Below are 17746 nucleotides of genomic sequence, written 5' to 3' on the forward strand. Positions count from 1 at the left end.
AAAGATGTGTAATATCCTACATGTTTGTCTTACAAATATTTTCGTCTTCTTAAAATTTAATTGGACTCGGTTCCTTCAAAAAAAATTGAATGATTTTTTTTTAATTTATCTATTAATATTTCCTACATTTAAATAATTATATTAATAATACAAATTTAGTATTAATTTCATAATCTATGTTTGTCGAAGATCTATTTGTGAGTAGTTGTAATAGATTATATACAAATTAACTACTCACATCCTACATACTATTTCGAGATTTGGTTGGATCTACTTGACACATTTCTAGAAGACAAGGGGGTCATTTTCACAGTTGATGATTAAGAAGAGGTTTGGCGTTGGATGTTGGATGTCTCCCTTGTATATTTGTGCTTCCTATCCCTACGAGGGATGTTAAATGTCTCAATTGTTTATTCTTCCTCCGCCCCAGCCCCATGAGGGATGTTGGTTATCCGAGGCTTGATCCTATTAAGAAAATTCTAATTGGTTTCAAGGATTTGGTTGACTACCCGTAGGGTTGGGATTTGGCTCAATCCCTACTAGAATGTGGGTTGAATGAAGTTTTTTTCTGCCAATTTTCTCTCGCGTCCAACCCTTATGGCTAAGAATGTATTGGCATGCCCTTTATCAATGACAGGTATTCATTAGGATAGGTGGATGTACCATTTCCCAAAGGGAGGGAAAAATCACATCCTTGTAAGGGAGGTAACCATTTCAGAACAAATTGTTTCAATATATAAGGAAGATTGTTGGAAATACTAAGAGGTGTGTGAATCAATATTTATGATGAATTATTATATTTTTGAAATCACATAGCATTAATTATTATTAGCATCATATAAATATAAACATTTATTAACGTCTTTCAACAATGCACAATAATAAAGAAAATAGATACAAAGGATTTTAAGTGGAAACCCCTCTAAGATAAAAATTGTTGAACACTTTTAATATTTGTCTTTCAATAAAATGTACATCAATATTTTTAGCTCCAAGTAAAGGAGGCTCCAACCCTCTAGTTTACAGGTTCCAATTTATAGCACGCTCCAACACTTTATTTAGAAAATGCAATTGGGTGGATGCTTCAATGCCCTGCTTTACACATTCCAACGTGAAGGATGCTCCAACACCATGTTGACTAGCTACAACAGAAAACACGCTCCAACGCCTGTGTAGGTTCCAACGTTTCCTAGCACCACTCTGCCATGCTAAAGTGTTCTTAGGCTCCAACATGAAAGAAATTCACTCTCCTCCCTTGCAACACTCTGCCACCCTCATCATCTGGCAGACCACGTTTCACAATTTTTAGATTGAGTCCACCTATGCTTGATATCAATAGGAAACTATAAAACTAGAATCTGTAAAACAATCTCTATTAATCAAATCAATCTGCACATCAAACCCTCGCATTCCATATCAACTTTTCATAAATGATCCTGCTTCTACCTAATCTGCACATCAAACCCTACAGCCGAATCTACATCAAACCATCAAACCCTATCTTCACAAATCATCAAACTTTGGCTGGAAAAACAACTCTGCCAAGTACCCTGCCATAAATCTACCTCTCCTCAGTTTCTTCAAATGTCAAGAGTCCTATGCTTCTAAATCCTAGGAACTGTCACAAATCTTACCTACTCAATAGCATATCAAATCCTAATTGCATCAAACATCAAACTCAAATTATTTCCCTATTCTGCAATAATGTACTGTCAACCCATAACTAAGCCATATAACCCTGTTCAAAATACTTTTGAATCTTAACAATAGCTTTATTTCCCAAATCCCTAACTCAATGATACAAGCCAAATCTTGTCAAAGACCAAGTCAAACTATTTATCACCAACGGTGCTAATATCAAACCAAATATCTTAATAAAAGCTAGTCAAAACTCTAATAAAAAAAATCAATGCTCTTTGTTGTTCAACACATCATGCTTTCTCTCTACATTGCCCTCTACAATACAAACTTTAAAATACTACAATTACCAATACCCTAGTTTTATCCAATTTTTGCTCAAAAATTTTCTTCTTCTCAATAGTTTGAGCATTAATACATCCTTATAGCAATAATGTTATGTGTATATAAGCCTATAGTTCATTCCCTCAGCTCTTGCTTCACTATCTAGGTGTACTCTACTCAAAATCAAGGCAATGAATCTACATAGTCTATTACATTAACTATATAAAAGTGACAGTAGAAATTGGCAGTTGATGGTAGACTCCAAAACAATTGCAATATATGTGAACCGATGTTTTTTTTCAATATACAACACGTGAAGGTCTACACAAAATCCAAAAATCGGTTGTCCACGACTTTTGTTTGTAGGAATGGTGAGACTTTGCAACAAAAACTCTTCATGTTAGATTCTTTGCAATATTTTGAATACATAAACTTTAGATGCCTTAATGATGTAAGTTGTGTATACGTTTCTAAATTATTTAAATAAATACGTGTCTTCAACTAGGTCAACATTGCAGTATATGAATGTCCTTTAACATAGAGAAACAAACATAAGTATAAGTGTATACCTATTATTTTCATTGTTGGCTTGATGTATGACCAATTATATGAAGCATTCCAAGGTACATGCCACTATAGTACTCCATCATATGAAAGCCAAAAGAAAAGAGACTTAGTTCAGAATTGATACTTCGGGCTTGCAATGTTCCAATCAAATCGTATAAGAGGATACGTTGTATTGTTGATTCAATTCTTCAAAATATAGTGCACAAAGGTCAAATCAATAAGATGCATATATATGCTCGAGGGATATGTTGGAGCTATACACTTTCTTCACTGATCATGGATGTTATGAAACCAGCTCAAGAAAAGATAGAAAAGAAAGATCAACGCCTTAGAATTCAGCCTCTTCGAGGGGGCAACCTCCTTTACATTACATAAATGAACAATTCTTGGATGATACAAATGACAAAACCTCCTTTCTATATATAGGAGTCTAAGGAGTCACAATATAATCCAGCCGACCTAACAATAATAATATAAAGCCACAAAAATAATAATAGAGGGATTCTATGGGGCACAGAAATAACAATATGTGGGTAATAAGGGCACAACAATATAAATAAGGGGTATAACTACAATAGTAATGGGGTAATCACTAGTATTATAGGGACCCAACATGCCCCTCTCCTTCAAAAAAGTGTTGTCCTCAACGCTTGAGTAGTTCTGGATACTTCTGCATAAAATTCTCATCCTCCCATGTGGAATCTTCAGCGGATAAGTTCTTCCACTTGATAAGATACTCTGAAATTGATCGATTTCGTAGCTGTCGAGTTCTTCTTTTCTGTGACTGCTTCCGGTTCCAATATAATTTTTCCTTCCTCATCAAGTTCTGGCAATATTGTTTGAACTGGGAGCTTGTCGCCTATAACCTTCTTTAAACATGAAACATGGAAAACTGGGTGCAATCGAGAAGCTGCAGGAAGCTCCAATTTGTATGCCATAGTACCAATCTTTTCCAACACCTTGTACGGACCATAATACTTTGGTGATAATTTATTATCCTTCTTAGCTTGCTTTAGGGACATTTGCTTATATGGTTGTAGCCGTAGGAATACCCAATCACCTACATCAAAACTTCTTTCACTGCGATGTTGATCTGCCTGTTGTTTCATTCTATTTTGTGCCAACACGAGGTTATCCTTTAAGAGTTGGAGGACTTGTTGTTGATGTTCGATGTGATGTTCCACTGCCTGAACCTTAGAATTTTCTCTTAAATATGATGTGATGGATGGTGGTTGATACCCATAAAGTGCCATAAATGGGGTCATTTTTGTTGCTGTATGGAAGGAAGTGTTATACCACCATTCAGCCAGAGGCAACCATTTGACCCATTGTGTCTGTTTATCAGATACAAAGCAACGAAGATATCCTTCCAAACATTTGTTTACTATCTCAGTTTGCCCATCAGATTGAGGATGATAAGATGAGCTATGAGCTAACTGAGTACCAAGACAAGAAAATAATTCTGTCCAAAAATTTCCAGTGAAAATGGGATCTCTGTCACTTACAATAATCTTTGGGTTTCCATGTAGCTTTTGAACTGTTTCCATAAATGCAGTAGAAACTGTACTGGCTTTAAATGGATGTGATAATGCACAAAAGTGTGCATACTTGGTAAGTCTGTCAACTACCACCATGATGACACTCTTTCCCTCAGACTTGGGTAAACCTGTGATAAAATCCATTGAAACCTCCTCCCAACGTTGGCTTGGAATGGATAAAGGTTGTAATAGACCCGGTGTCTTAATTGTTTCAACTTTATTTTGTTGGCAAACCAAACATTCCGCCACAAACTTTTGAATATCTGATTTAAGGCCATCCCAAAAAAATTCCTTCTTAACCCTGTGGTAAGTTTTTAAAAATCCTGAGTGCCCTCCTAAGGGAGAAGTGTGCAATTCCATAAGAATCTTTTGTTTTAGCTGGGAATTCTTACAGAGGTATAAGCGATCTTTGTACCATAACGAATCATTTTTCCAGCTAAATGTATCAGAAGTACTGGAATCTTGTTGTAGCTTTCGAATAAGTGCCCACACTTCTTCGTCATTCTTCCATTCCTCCTTTGCTTCGTTTATCCAATCTGGTTGGATAATAGAAATGGCACACAACAATGCTTCCACATCCTCATCCTTTCTTGAGAGTGCATCTGCCACCACATTTTGCTTCCCTTTTTTGTAGATGATTTCAAAGTCATAACCCAACATCTTTGTGACCCACTTTTGTTGCTCTTCAGAGGATAATCTTTGTTCTAAAAAGTATTTAAGGCTATCATGATCCGTTTTTACCTTGAAGTGTCTTCCCATTAGGTAGGGTCGCCATTTCTTAAGTGCATGGAGTATTGCCAACATTTCCTTCTCATAAATAGCTTTGCTTAAAAACTTTCCCTTGATTGGACGACTTTCAAAAGCAATGGGTCTTTCATCTTGCATTAGAACAGCACCAATTCCATTTCCTGAAGCATCACATTCCACAATAAAGGTTTTTGTGAAGTCCGGTGTAGCTAAGACCGGTGCTTGGCACATTGCCTCTTTAAGATGTTCAAAGGCCTTTGTTGCTTCCGGAGTCCATGAAAATGAATCTTTCTTCAATAATGTTGTTAGAGGTGCTGCTATTCTCCCATAATTCTTAACAAACTTGCGATAATACCCTGTCAACCCAAGAAATCCTCGCAGATGCTTTATGGATGTGGGGATTTTCCATTCCTTAATGGCTTTAATTTTGCTAGGGTCTACCTTAACTCCTTCATGAGATACAATATGACCCAAATATTCCACCTCCTGGACTCCAAAGAAACATTTGGATCTTTTTGCATATAATTGTTTCTCCTCCAATAGTTGTAGCACCTTGTCAACATGTTCAACATGATCCTTCCAAGACTTGCTGTAGATTAGTATATCATCAAAAAATACTAACACAAATTTTCTAAGGAATGGTTTGAAAATTGAATTCATCAAACCTTGAAATGTTGAAGGTGCATTGGTAAGGCCAAAAGGCATGACCAAAAATTCATAATGACCCTCATGAGTTCTAAATGCCATTTTCGGAATGTCTTCAATCTTCATTCTGATTTGATGATATCCCGAACGAAGATCCAACTTGGTGAAGTAAATTGATCCATGCAATTCATCCAGTAATTCATCAATGACAGGAATGGGGAACTTATCTTTAATAGTGAGCTTGTTGAGCTCCCTATAATCTGGACACATGCGCCATGATCCATCCTTCTTGTGCACCAATACTACTGGAGCTGAGAAAGAACTTTGACTCGGTTGAATTATACCAGCCTCTAGCATTTCTGCAACCATACGTTCAATTTCACTTTTTTGGACATAGGGATATCTGTACGGCCTGATGTTTGGAGGAACACTTCCTGGAATCAGATGAATAGCATGATCATGATCACGCATAGGTGGGAGACCTTTGGGAGTCTCAAATACCTTGGAATGATTGTCCAGGACTTTTTGGAGATCTGGAGAAATAGATGATTCCAATGTGGAAACATCTAGCGAACATAATTGTGCAATTACACCTCTTTGCTCCTTTTTTAGAAGCTTTGTCATGCCATTAGAGCTGATTATCTTTCCTGGTTTCCCTGCAATACCCCTTAATTCAACTTCCTTTCCTTCCACAGAAAATTTCATGAAAAGTTCTTGAAAATTAAAAGCTATTGTACCCAAGGATTGTAGCCATTGGACTCCTAGTACAACATCAGCACCTCCCATTGGAATGGAAAGCATTGGGCTAGTCAATACATATTCTCCCATGGATAGCTTGATATTATGGCACTTTCCAGAACAATTTATTGTTCCTCCATTTGCAATCATCACTTGACACTCTGGTGCTGGATATAGGAAGCAATTCAATTCTTTTGCTACCCTACAATGAATAAAATTGTGGGTGCTTCCTGAATCAATCAACACTATTACCTTTTTCTTCTTGATTTGTCCTTCTATCTTGATGGTTTGAGGAGTGGTAATTCCCGCCAATGCATTACAAGATATGGTCGGATTTATTTGTTCTTCATCTAGGCTTTGTTCCTGGAATATATCCTCTTCTTTTGACCTTTCTTGCTCCTTTTCTTCTTCCTCTTCACAATCTATGTAGAATAATTTCTTCTCAGCACACTTATGACCTTTTGTGTATTTGCTATCACAATTGTAACAAAGCCCTTTTGCTTTTTTTTCTTCCAATTGTTGTGGTGTCAACCTTGTAGGTTGTGGAAGACTATGGGCAACAACACTTCCATCTTTATAGTTGTGAATGGTATGCTTCCTAGTTGCCATAATTTTGCTTTCCATTTTTCTTGCTAACCTGAATGCCTTCTCTAATGAATCAGGTTCCCAAAGGCGCACATCATGTTGGATATTATCCTTTAAAGACCCTATGAACACATCAATCCTATGCTCCTCTGGAATATCTTTTACCCTTATGTTCAATTTTTGGAACTCCTCAATGTGCTCCATTATTGAACCCTTTTGTTTGAGATTTATCAATTGGCTAAAAAAAGTGTTGCTTTTTGTATCCTCATAATGTGCTATCAATTCTTCCGTAAAAATTGCCCAAGTGATAAATTGTTTACGAGAACAAAGCCATTGATACCATACAAACTGATTTGGTTCCAAATATAAAGTTGCCATACGTACCTTTTGTGTGTTTTGCACATTATTGAGATCGAAGAATTGCTCCATCTGTAATATCCATGTGGCGGGATCCTTGCCATCAAACTTCCTCATATCGATTTTTGGAACATGGTGAGTCTTCGATCCAACATTAGAGTCTATGGAATCATGATTAACATTTCTTTTGTTCTCATCATGAGTTTCCTTTAGTACTCTTTCACCCTTAGTGACCATTTCTTGTAGCAACTTATCCATCTTATCATCCATGCCATCAATTTTAGCGTCCATGCCATTCATCTTAGCTTCCATGCCATCCATCTTAGCTTCTACACCTTTCTTTAAACCGTCCATCTTAGCTTCTACATCTTTCCTTAAACCATCCATTTTAGATTCTGTTGCTTTTTGTGCAAGTGACACTCGTTGCACTTGTTCTTGTAATTTTGATATATCATATAGCATTTCTTGTTCTTCTTCATGAGTCATGCTAGAGCTTTCAGGCTCCTTACTAGGTGTTTGCATTTTCTTTCCTCGGGGCATCGGTTACCGATAATAATTCTCTAATATGCCCTTTGAATTCCTTCAAAATATATTTTCAAACCAAGCTTAAGCAAAAATTGAAGAAAATCTACACACCTTTTTTCACTTTGTAGGAGCTCGATATTGCCTCCGATGTATCTCTCTACTTTTTGATTATCTAGTTCTAAATTTATGACTTGTATTAGCCCTCTATGTCCTCTTTCCAATGCCACAAGTCTGACCCAAATTGGATTCTCCAAGGAAGAGTTATGCGAAATCTCCCACAGTGACTTGATTATAGACTAGTTCAGTAGAGCGAACTTGTACGACGTGCCACGTGTCACTGTTTCAACCTTTGACTCTAAAAAATATATAAAAGAAAACTACAGTCCGTCCTCTTTCTGTACCTTCTTACGAAATTTCAATCCGATGCTCAGAAAGAAAGTTATGACGATTTTCCCCAGGTCACCTGTTTTGAGTGTAATTCAGGAGTCTGCAAAAAGACCAACTTCCTCAGATCATATCTCTGAAAATATCGCGCGAAAAACTCTGAAATTCGGACCCAAGGTTCAACGCGATTTCTTCTCAAATGGGTGTTTTTGCGACTTCTGAAACGTCACAGAAAAAAGTTATAGCGAAAATGCCACGATGACCTGTTTGGAGCAGCAAAACCCTAGAATCCAAAGCTCTGATACCAAATGTTATGAAACCAGCTCAAGAAAAGATAGAAAAGAAAGATCAACGCCTTAGAATTCAGCCTCTTCGAGGGGGAAACCTCCTTTACATTACATAAATGAACAATTCTTGGATGATACAAATGACAAAACCTCCTTTCTATATATAGGAGTCTAAGGAGTCACAATATAATCCAGCCGACCTAACAATAATAATATAAAGCCACAAAAATAATAATAGAGGGATTCTATGGGGCACAGAAATAACAATATGTGGGTAATAGGGGCACAACAATATAAATAAGGGGTATAACTACAATAGTAATGGGGTAATCACTAGTATTATAGGGACCCAACAATGGAGGATACTTAAGCCTCAAAATCTTCTACAAAAGAACCAACACCACTTATCACAACTACCAAGTTTACTGTAATTATAATTCCTTCTTCATAGCTTGTAGAAGATATTCAAATTAAATTTGACAATAATATACTTATTCTAGAGATGAGAAGTTCTCCTAGGTCGATGGTTCTTTTCTCCATATTTAGAGGAGGCTGAAACAATACTAATCACATGAATTTTTCAATCCACACAGGAGTCACAAATGAACCAATATTAATCATCTTCTTCATAGATTATGAAAATATTTAGAGATGAGAGGCTGAAATTCTCATGCACTGAGATATTTCTGTAACAAGACTACACCATTCCATAAGAAACATGTCTGCATAGGTTGATGTGATTATGTAATTGGAATTACTTGTTTGTTGTCCACATAAAATGATGTTCAGGAGCAAGCTCTAAATTGTATGCTACTTCATATCTTGATTCATGAAGAATGCACAAAAGCAAAAAAAATAAAAAAGATTGAGAGCTAGAACTTCCACAAGAGATGACTTTAATTTTATGTTTGAGATATCCAAACTTAGGAGAAATCAAAGCTAGGGCCTTAGAAACAATTATAGAGCTTGTCCTTTTCAAATTATGTAGAATTTTGTCCAAAATAAACTTTAGCCTCAATTATCCACTAAAAATTACATTCTTTCCTAAAAAATATGGCCATAATAAACTCATGTTTTTCCTCAAATAGAAATAAATCAAACTTGCATTAGGTTCTGGAATGTAGCCACAAAGCACTCACATTGTATTTCAAAGAAATTGATAGAAATTAAATAATAGAGCAATGAAACAAACAAAAAAATTGCAGAAACAAAAACACAAAAATGCATAAAAGAAGAGAGACACAGATATATGTGGTTCACCCAATTTGGGTACATCCATGAAGAAACAACCAATCCTTCCTTTATGTTATCCAAAAAAATAAATTCATATAAACTACAAAAAATATGTTGTAATTTTCTCTTTTTTATTACACATTTTCCTCTGTTTTTCTCAAACAAAATAATCATACATAGCGGCAATACAATTCCCTCAAATAAACTAAGGGTATCCTGCTAGGGAAAAAAAAAAAAAACCCTAAATTAACATAACTTCTGCCGTCATATATTTTACCCAATGAACAACCCACATTGACTATGGAATTATAATATTTTACAAAGAAATTTTTCATCTATTTTTTTCTTTGGGGGCATTTTGACGCAAGAGGTCAATTGAACAGCAACTGAACAACAATTGAATAACAACTGAATATCAGTTGAAAAAAAATTGAACAACAATTGAAAAACAACTAAACAACAATTGAACAACAGTTTAACAACAATTGAACAACAACTGAACCACAATTGAATATTAGTCGGTCCCGTGTTGACTTTCCCTTTCGAAAAATACTTCACTCTACGCCATTGATCTCTTCTCTCTAGATCTAACGGACGGGAGTGACATCGCAAATCACAATTTCTCCCAGCCAAGATTCATTCACTCCTGAATGATGCAATGTGATATAATCAAATAGTCAACAATCAAGAGTGATCTAACGCTTGACAAAAATATCGCACAAGGAACTTGTGCGACACTTACGTGCCTCATGAAGCTGATATGATTTATAAACCTTGATCTATAAAAATTCATGTTTGGGTTTAGACTTAAACTCCGATCACTTTAAACCCCGATATCCATTGGATAACAGAATCCATCAAATCCTACGACTTGCAAGATTTCAATTAACACACAAGTTAAATACAAGCCTAACCCCAGTGTTGACTATGACGTTAGTAGTTAAACTTTAGATCGATGGTTAGGATGGAGTACGGGCCTTCAACCACGATTAACCTTTCTATGCTCTTCTACCCCCGTTATTAATATTAATGATCGTGATTAACAATAAACACTGAGATTATAATTAAAATATGAAAAAAAGGGAAAAATACCTAGATGCACTTTAGAACGCAGATTCATTGAAGTAAATGAGAGTCTTCACCAGAATTGACACACAATAACACACAGAATCAATTTCTTCAATATAATGATAATTACAAAGTCTTGGCCCTCTACCTCAATTACAGCAATTTTATAGACCTCTATTCCAGCCTCAAAACCTATCTATCACTCAACTCTCACCTCTCACTCAATCCTCAATCGTCTCAGCTAATCCTTCTTCATTACATTTTTTTTCCTTTTATGAATCAAATCCTATTCTAATTGTACGAACAACTCGATCTCTATTTTTAATCAATCTAACAATCAAATATCTATTTTCAAGCTCTATTTCACACCTACGCAAACAACTTATCCTTACTCTAAAATAAGTCAATTTCCTAACTATTAAAATAATGAATTACAGATCATTTTCGAGAGATCCAACCCTCTCGACTAAAACTGACTTTTGACCACTTGGGTCAATGAAATTCAACTCATTTAGCCACAACATGTGAACAAACCTTCACATTGCTGGCTAATTCTAGATGCTCTTGTATCAGACTCCCGGGGGGGAAAAGAATCATCCCTCATATTTTCAAGGTTTACTCCATACTTCTGCAACTCTACTGTTGTCAACCAACTAGCATCCTCCACTGGTTGTCCTTTCCATTTGACTAGATATTGATAATAGAATTGTCCTCTGGTTCTTTTGGATACTCTTTTCTCCAAAATAGCTTCCACCTCTCTCTTAACTGTCTTTGGCATTTGTTCTTCCCAGTTCAAAGTTTGAACTTCATCTTCTGAAGTTTCATCCTGTAGCTCTGTCTCTGTATTTTTGTATGGATACAAATCTGCAACATTGAGGATAGGTGATATTACAATCCCTTCTGGCAATTCGATTTCATAAGCATTAGCTGAAAACTTTCTTACAATTCTACATGGTCCTATATTTTTCATTTTTAATTTATTGTAAGTCTTAGCAGGAAATCTTTATTTTCTCAAATACACCATCACTAGGTCTCCCACTTGGAATTCTTTCTCTCTTCTTTTCATATCTGCTCTCTATTTGGATTTTCCACTGCTTTCCTGCAATCTACCTTTGACATCTTCTTGTAGTCTCTGCATTTGATCTACAAACTCTTTAGCTTTTGCGCTTCTTGTCTCCTATTTACCCAAATTTCTGAGCTCATACACACCTCTTGTATTCATCCCAAAAACAATCTAAAATAGGCTCATTTCGGTACTTCGGTTTGGAGTGTCATTATAAGAAAACTTAGCTTGAGCTAGTGCTAAATCCAACTGCTTAGGATTTTGATACACTAAACTTCTCAATATGTTTCCCAAACTTCTACTTACTACTTCGGTCTATCCATCTGTTTGAGGATGGTATACTAAACTGAAGCTGAGGTTAGCTCCTAGTTTCTTCCAAAAAGTTCTCCAGAAATGTCATACAAACTTGGTATCTCTATTAGACATAATACTTAGAGGAAATCCATGTAATCTTACAATTCCTAAAAAAAATAGATTAGAAATATGTGTTGCATCACTAGTATTTTTACATGCAATGAAATGTTCCATCTTGGAAAATTTGTCTACCACAAAATAAATGGAATCATCCCCCCTTTGAGTTTTAGGTAACCGCAAAACAAAATCCATGTTAACTGCATCCCATGGTCGGTCTGGTATTGGCAATGGCTAGTACAATCTTGTATTATGGCTTCTCCTTTTAGCATGCTGACATATCCTACACTTCTCAACAAATCTCTTAACACCAGTCTGCATATTTGGCCAATAATAAAAAGTATTTACCTGAGAAAAGTTTTTGTCTTGTCGAAAGTGACCAGATAATCCTCCACTATGTTTCTCCTTTATTATGTTTTCCCTCATAGAACATTTGGGAATGCACAACTTGTTGCCTTCAAACAATAAACCTCCTTGGATAAGATAATCCAACCACTGAATTCGGTTATGAACCATTGGATTTTGTACTGTTATATAAATATCTTTGAAATCTACATCATCTTTATACATTTCAACCATTTCCTCAAATCCTACAACACCAACTTTTAATTCTTGCACAATGAAATTTACACTGCTTAAAGCATCAATGACTTTGTTCAACTTACCACTTGTGTGCTTTATTACAAAAGTAAAGCTCTACAAAAACTCTACCCACTTGGCGTGTTTCTGGTTCAATTTTAGCTGGTTGTTTATGAACTGTAATGTATGATTTTCAAAATATAGTATAAACTCCTTTGGTAGCAAATAATTTCTCCATTTTTTTAAGGCTTGTACAATAGCATACAATTCTTTATGATAAGAAGAATACTTATTCTTAGATTCATTTAATTTCTCACTGAAGTATGCTATTGGTTTTTGTTCCTGACTCAAAACTACTCCAATTGCAACTCCACTAGCATCAGTCTCAACTTGAAATACTTTTCCAAAATCAGGTAAAGCTAAAACTAGTTTCTCTGAGATTTTCCTCTTCAGCAACTTCAAATTCATGTCCGCAGCTTTTGTCCACCTAAATGGATGATTAGTCTCCTTGATTGTTTCAAGAATTGGTGCAAAAATCTGACTAAACCCTCAGATAAATTTCCTATAAAAACTTGCAAGACCATGAAAACTTCTTACCTCAAATATATTCCTTGGAATAGGCTAGTTCCAAATTGCTTGGACTTTCTCCGGATCCATTTTCAACCCTTATTTAGAAACTACAAATTCCAACTAAATTAATTCTTCTTTCATGAAACTACATTTATTCATATTTATCAATAGTTTCTCTTCCTGCAGAGTTCTTAAAACCAATCTAAGATGCTCTAGATGTTCTTCCTTACTTCTACGAAAAACTAGAATATCATCAAGATAAACAATAACAAACTTGCTTGCATAATCCTTCAAAACTTTATTCATCAATATCATGAACATGCTAGGTGCATTAGTGAGTCCAAAAGGCATCACTAACCACTCATACAACCCACTGTTTGTTTTAAATGCAGTCTTCCATTCATCTCCTTCTCTAATTCTTATTTGATGATATCAACTCTTCAGATCTATTTTAGTAAAATACTTTGACCCACTCAAACAATCCATCAAATCATCTATGTGTGGTAAAGGAAATCTATACCTGATGGTGATATTGTTTATGGCTCTGGAATCTGTACACATATGCCATTCACCTCTTTTCTTTGGACTAAGTACTGTTGGTACAGCACATGGACTAAGACTCTCTCGGATTAGTACCTTATCCATCATTTCTTGCACGTGTCTTCCAACTTCTACATTCTCTTGAGGAGTTAATCTGTATGTTGCTTTGTTTGGCAAACTCACTCCTGGTATTAGATCAATATCATGACTAATACTCCTGATGGCGAAAATGCATTTGGCAGCCCAGCCACAATAATATCAGCAAAATCATTTAAAAGAGTTTTGATTTCTTCAGGTAAATAATCTAAGTTTGTGGAAGTTAAAATTACCTTAGGTCTCTCTACAATAGCAAAATACATTTCTTCACCTTTTCCTACCTCTTGCAATAGATCCTTTCCACTCATCAGCATAACATTGTTTCCGGGCACTCCTTTGTCAGCGTCATGCTTCAGCGGAAGCAGTGTATGTTTATTTCCATTCTTCTCCAGGGCATAATTATTTTTCCTCCCATCATGAATAGATTTTTGATCAAACTGCCATGTTCTTCCTAGCAGTACATGTCATACATCCATTGGCATTACATCCCACAATATCACGTCTTTATATGTACCAATCTATATCTCTACCTTGCATTATTCTGTCACAATAATCTGATGTCCTTTCTGCAACCATGACACTCTGTAAGGAGTAGGGTGTACTATCTTTGCTAATCCTAGCTTGTCCACCATCTCTTTAGAAACAAGGCTATCAGTGCTTCCAATGTCAATTATCACTTTACAACATTTACCTTTGGATTGGCATGTAGTTCTAAATAAACTCTTCCTCTGCGCTGGTTCTTCAGTCTCTTTTTCTACCTTAAGTAATGCCCTTTTCATCAATAGGGATTATACTACTTTAGGGGATTCTTCCTTTTCTATAATTCGAGTTGTTTCTCATTTTACTTCAGCCACATTCACATTCCTCTAACTTGCTATTCTGTTATGAGGATAGTCCCATGATACATGTCCCCATTCTCCACATGTGTAACACCGAATATCTCTTCCTTGGCCTCTTCCTCTAGGTGAAAGTATTCCTCTATTAAAATCTCCCCTCTATGGTGGTCTACTACTTGAAATTCCTTCTTTGCGCTGATGTTGCTAAAACCTTGGTCTGGTAGTTCCTCTACCTCTTACCAAAATTTTCCCTCTATACCTCTGATTTTGTTTTCTCAACATCTTCTCTTCTGCCTTCAAACCTTCTTGATAGGCGTCTTTAATGCTCTTTAGACTCAGCAAGCTGATCTCATCCTATATGCTGTATCTTAAGCCATTTATATATATGGCTACCTTCTCCATATCATCCTCTGCATGTCCTACTCTAATACTCAATCTATAAAACTCTTTTGTGTACTCTTTAATAGACATTCCCCTTTTCCTTAACATTTGTAACTGTTTGAAAAGATTTAACTGATAATATTTTGGCATAAATTTTGCTCTCATTTTACTCACCCTTTTGTCCCATTGCTTGGTCTTGGACTTTCCTTTTATTTTTGTGGATGTTTGTAGTTCATCCCACCAAATAGTTGCATGACCCTTCAATCTAGTAACTGCAAATTTCACCTTCTTTCTGTCATCAACCTCTCCATAGTCAAAATATTTGTCCAGTGAATTGATCCAATCCATTAGCTCTTCTGCACTAAGACTCCCTTCATATACAGGAATTTCCACCTTTGGTTTTCTGCCTACCCTAGCCAACATCTTGATAACTTTGGTAGTTTCATTTTTGATCCGAATTAGATCTGTGAAAATCATCAGAGTTCTATGACTGTATAAAATCATGATAGACTTCAAAAAACTTGTGAACAATGAGCTATCAGGAAAACCTCTGGACAGTGGCAGTTTGTAGCCAGCATGGAACGACGAGGACCTCGGTCAAAGCACGCTGACCGAGGCCCATAGAGACCGCGCAATTGCACAAAACTAGCAGTCAAGAAGCTCAGATCAGAAAACAGAGCCCATTTTTGATACACAATTGCTGGGAAAAACCCCTCGAGAAGGAAAAGCCCCAAGCGCACGGTCACAAGCGAAGCTAGAGAATTGTGGGGAAAAGCGATAAAACCAAAGGCGGGGCCCACACTCCGAAACCGACAGAATATCAGAAACATTTTGGGTGGTATGTGGGTTTGTCAGCAGAAAAAACGATTCCATACATTGGACGATGTGTGTCTGGCGGATGAGAGAGAAAACCGCTCTCATCGTGGGCTAACATTCGAGCAAGTCAACCGCATGATAAGAGTGATAACCGTAGGATTTGGAGGCCCCAGATCTAACAGCGGAGATTGCGCCCCATGGGAAACTAGATTCGGAGGGAGAAAATAAGCTACAGCGCATAAGGTTTGAAGTCTGATTCGACCGCTTACCTGGTGGATAAACATTTCACAAGGTAATCGAAATATCGAACCGTTTGAGGAAGAGTTGGCAGTCAGTTCATGAAGGGACAAGTGGCCACCTCTAAGTGAGATGTTACAGAGTGGTGATGACACAGAGGCAGGGAATTCCAAGTAGACAGCAGCCGGCGATCCGAAGAGGCGGAAGAGGAAGAAAATAGTCAAGGGATGGACTAGCTTTAAGCCATGAACAAATAGAGAACAAGAGACAGCGAGAGGAGAAGAGACAGCGAGACAAAGATACAGAAGCAGAGAAGCGAGCTGACCTGTAGAGCTAAGGCAGCATCGAGTAGACAGAACGAGGCTTGAGAGGTTCAAGCAATCCTTGTGAGGATATTTGTCGAGAATTGAGTACCAAATTGGACTCATCCCATTAAGACCATTTGAGGTCGAGACTTGGTAAGGGGGAGTCTATGCACTCTAGTGGCTTTGGGAATCCAAGAACCACCCTACTAAGAATCATCTATTTTAGGAGACTCAAATTGAGCTCCTCATTATAAAAACTTTGCTTAAAGACACAATAAAAGAAGGCCACCACTGAAAGCTGGACCGGAGACGTAGCCCAAGAGGATTGGGTGAACTCCTTATTAACTTTTATTATGTTTTGTTTTTCTTGTTGTGTTTCTCTTAATGTTTTCCAGTGTTTGTGTGTTTTTGAATCTTATTGATCCATTGCCTAAGATAACAAGATGCACACCAGCACATGAGTCTGTAATACCTTCATTAATTAATTAACTGAGATCACTGACAAGTGATTTTCAGATCAAGTGATATCAAATGTTTAGGTTTTTAAGGTTAGACAAGCTTGTGTTGGATTTAGTTGTTGAATTCTAACTACATCAATGCTCTAATTAGGAGAAGGAGAGTTGGTTGAAACTAATCATGAGATTGGAAGAGTCTATCCTCAGAAGACAATGTGAGAGGAAGGTTCTATGGGGCCAGAACCTCAATTCATAGATAGTTTCCTAGCCATAAGTTCCATGGTAGAGGAAATGTATAAGGATTTTAGAAAACATAAGGATGAAGAGTCATCAGGCTCTAAACAAGATAAAAGAGAAGAAAAGTCTTTCCTCCATGACCAATCAAAAGGCAAGGGGAAAAAAGAAAGCTTTCTCACACCTCCTAATAGCCTTGAACATAAAAAAGACATCTTTGATTAAACTAGATGTTAAGTTTGATTTACCAATATATGATGGAGAGTTGAATGCAGAAAAGCTATACTATTGGATTAGACAAATTGATGTTTATTGCAGACTGCAGAGTATCGATTCAGATAAGAGCAAGATTCAGCTGGCAAGCCTACGCCTTGGAGCCACTGCCTTGGTTTGGTGGGAAGGCATGACCCAAGCTGACATGAAGAGACATGGCAAGACTATTTCTGTCTAGAGTAAATTTGTTTCTGCAATCAAAAAGTAGTTCTATCCATTGGCCTACAGGCAGTAAGCCATGATGAGTTGGCAAACTCTTCGACAGTTGAAAGGGCAAAGTGTACAAGGTTACACCCAAGAATTTAAAAAGAGAG

The sequence above is a fragment of the Pinus tabuliformis genome, chromosome X (genome assembly GCF_031772625.1).
Source record: "Pinus tabuliformis cultivar Carrire ecotype Pingquan chromosome X, CPIR1, whole genome shotgun sequence".
In the NCBI taxonomy this organism is placed as follows: Eukaryota; Viridiplantae; Streptophyta; class Pinopsida; order Pinales; family Pinaceae; genus Pinus; species Pinus tabuliformis.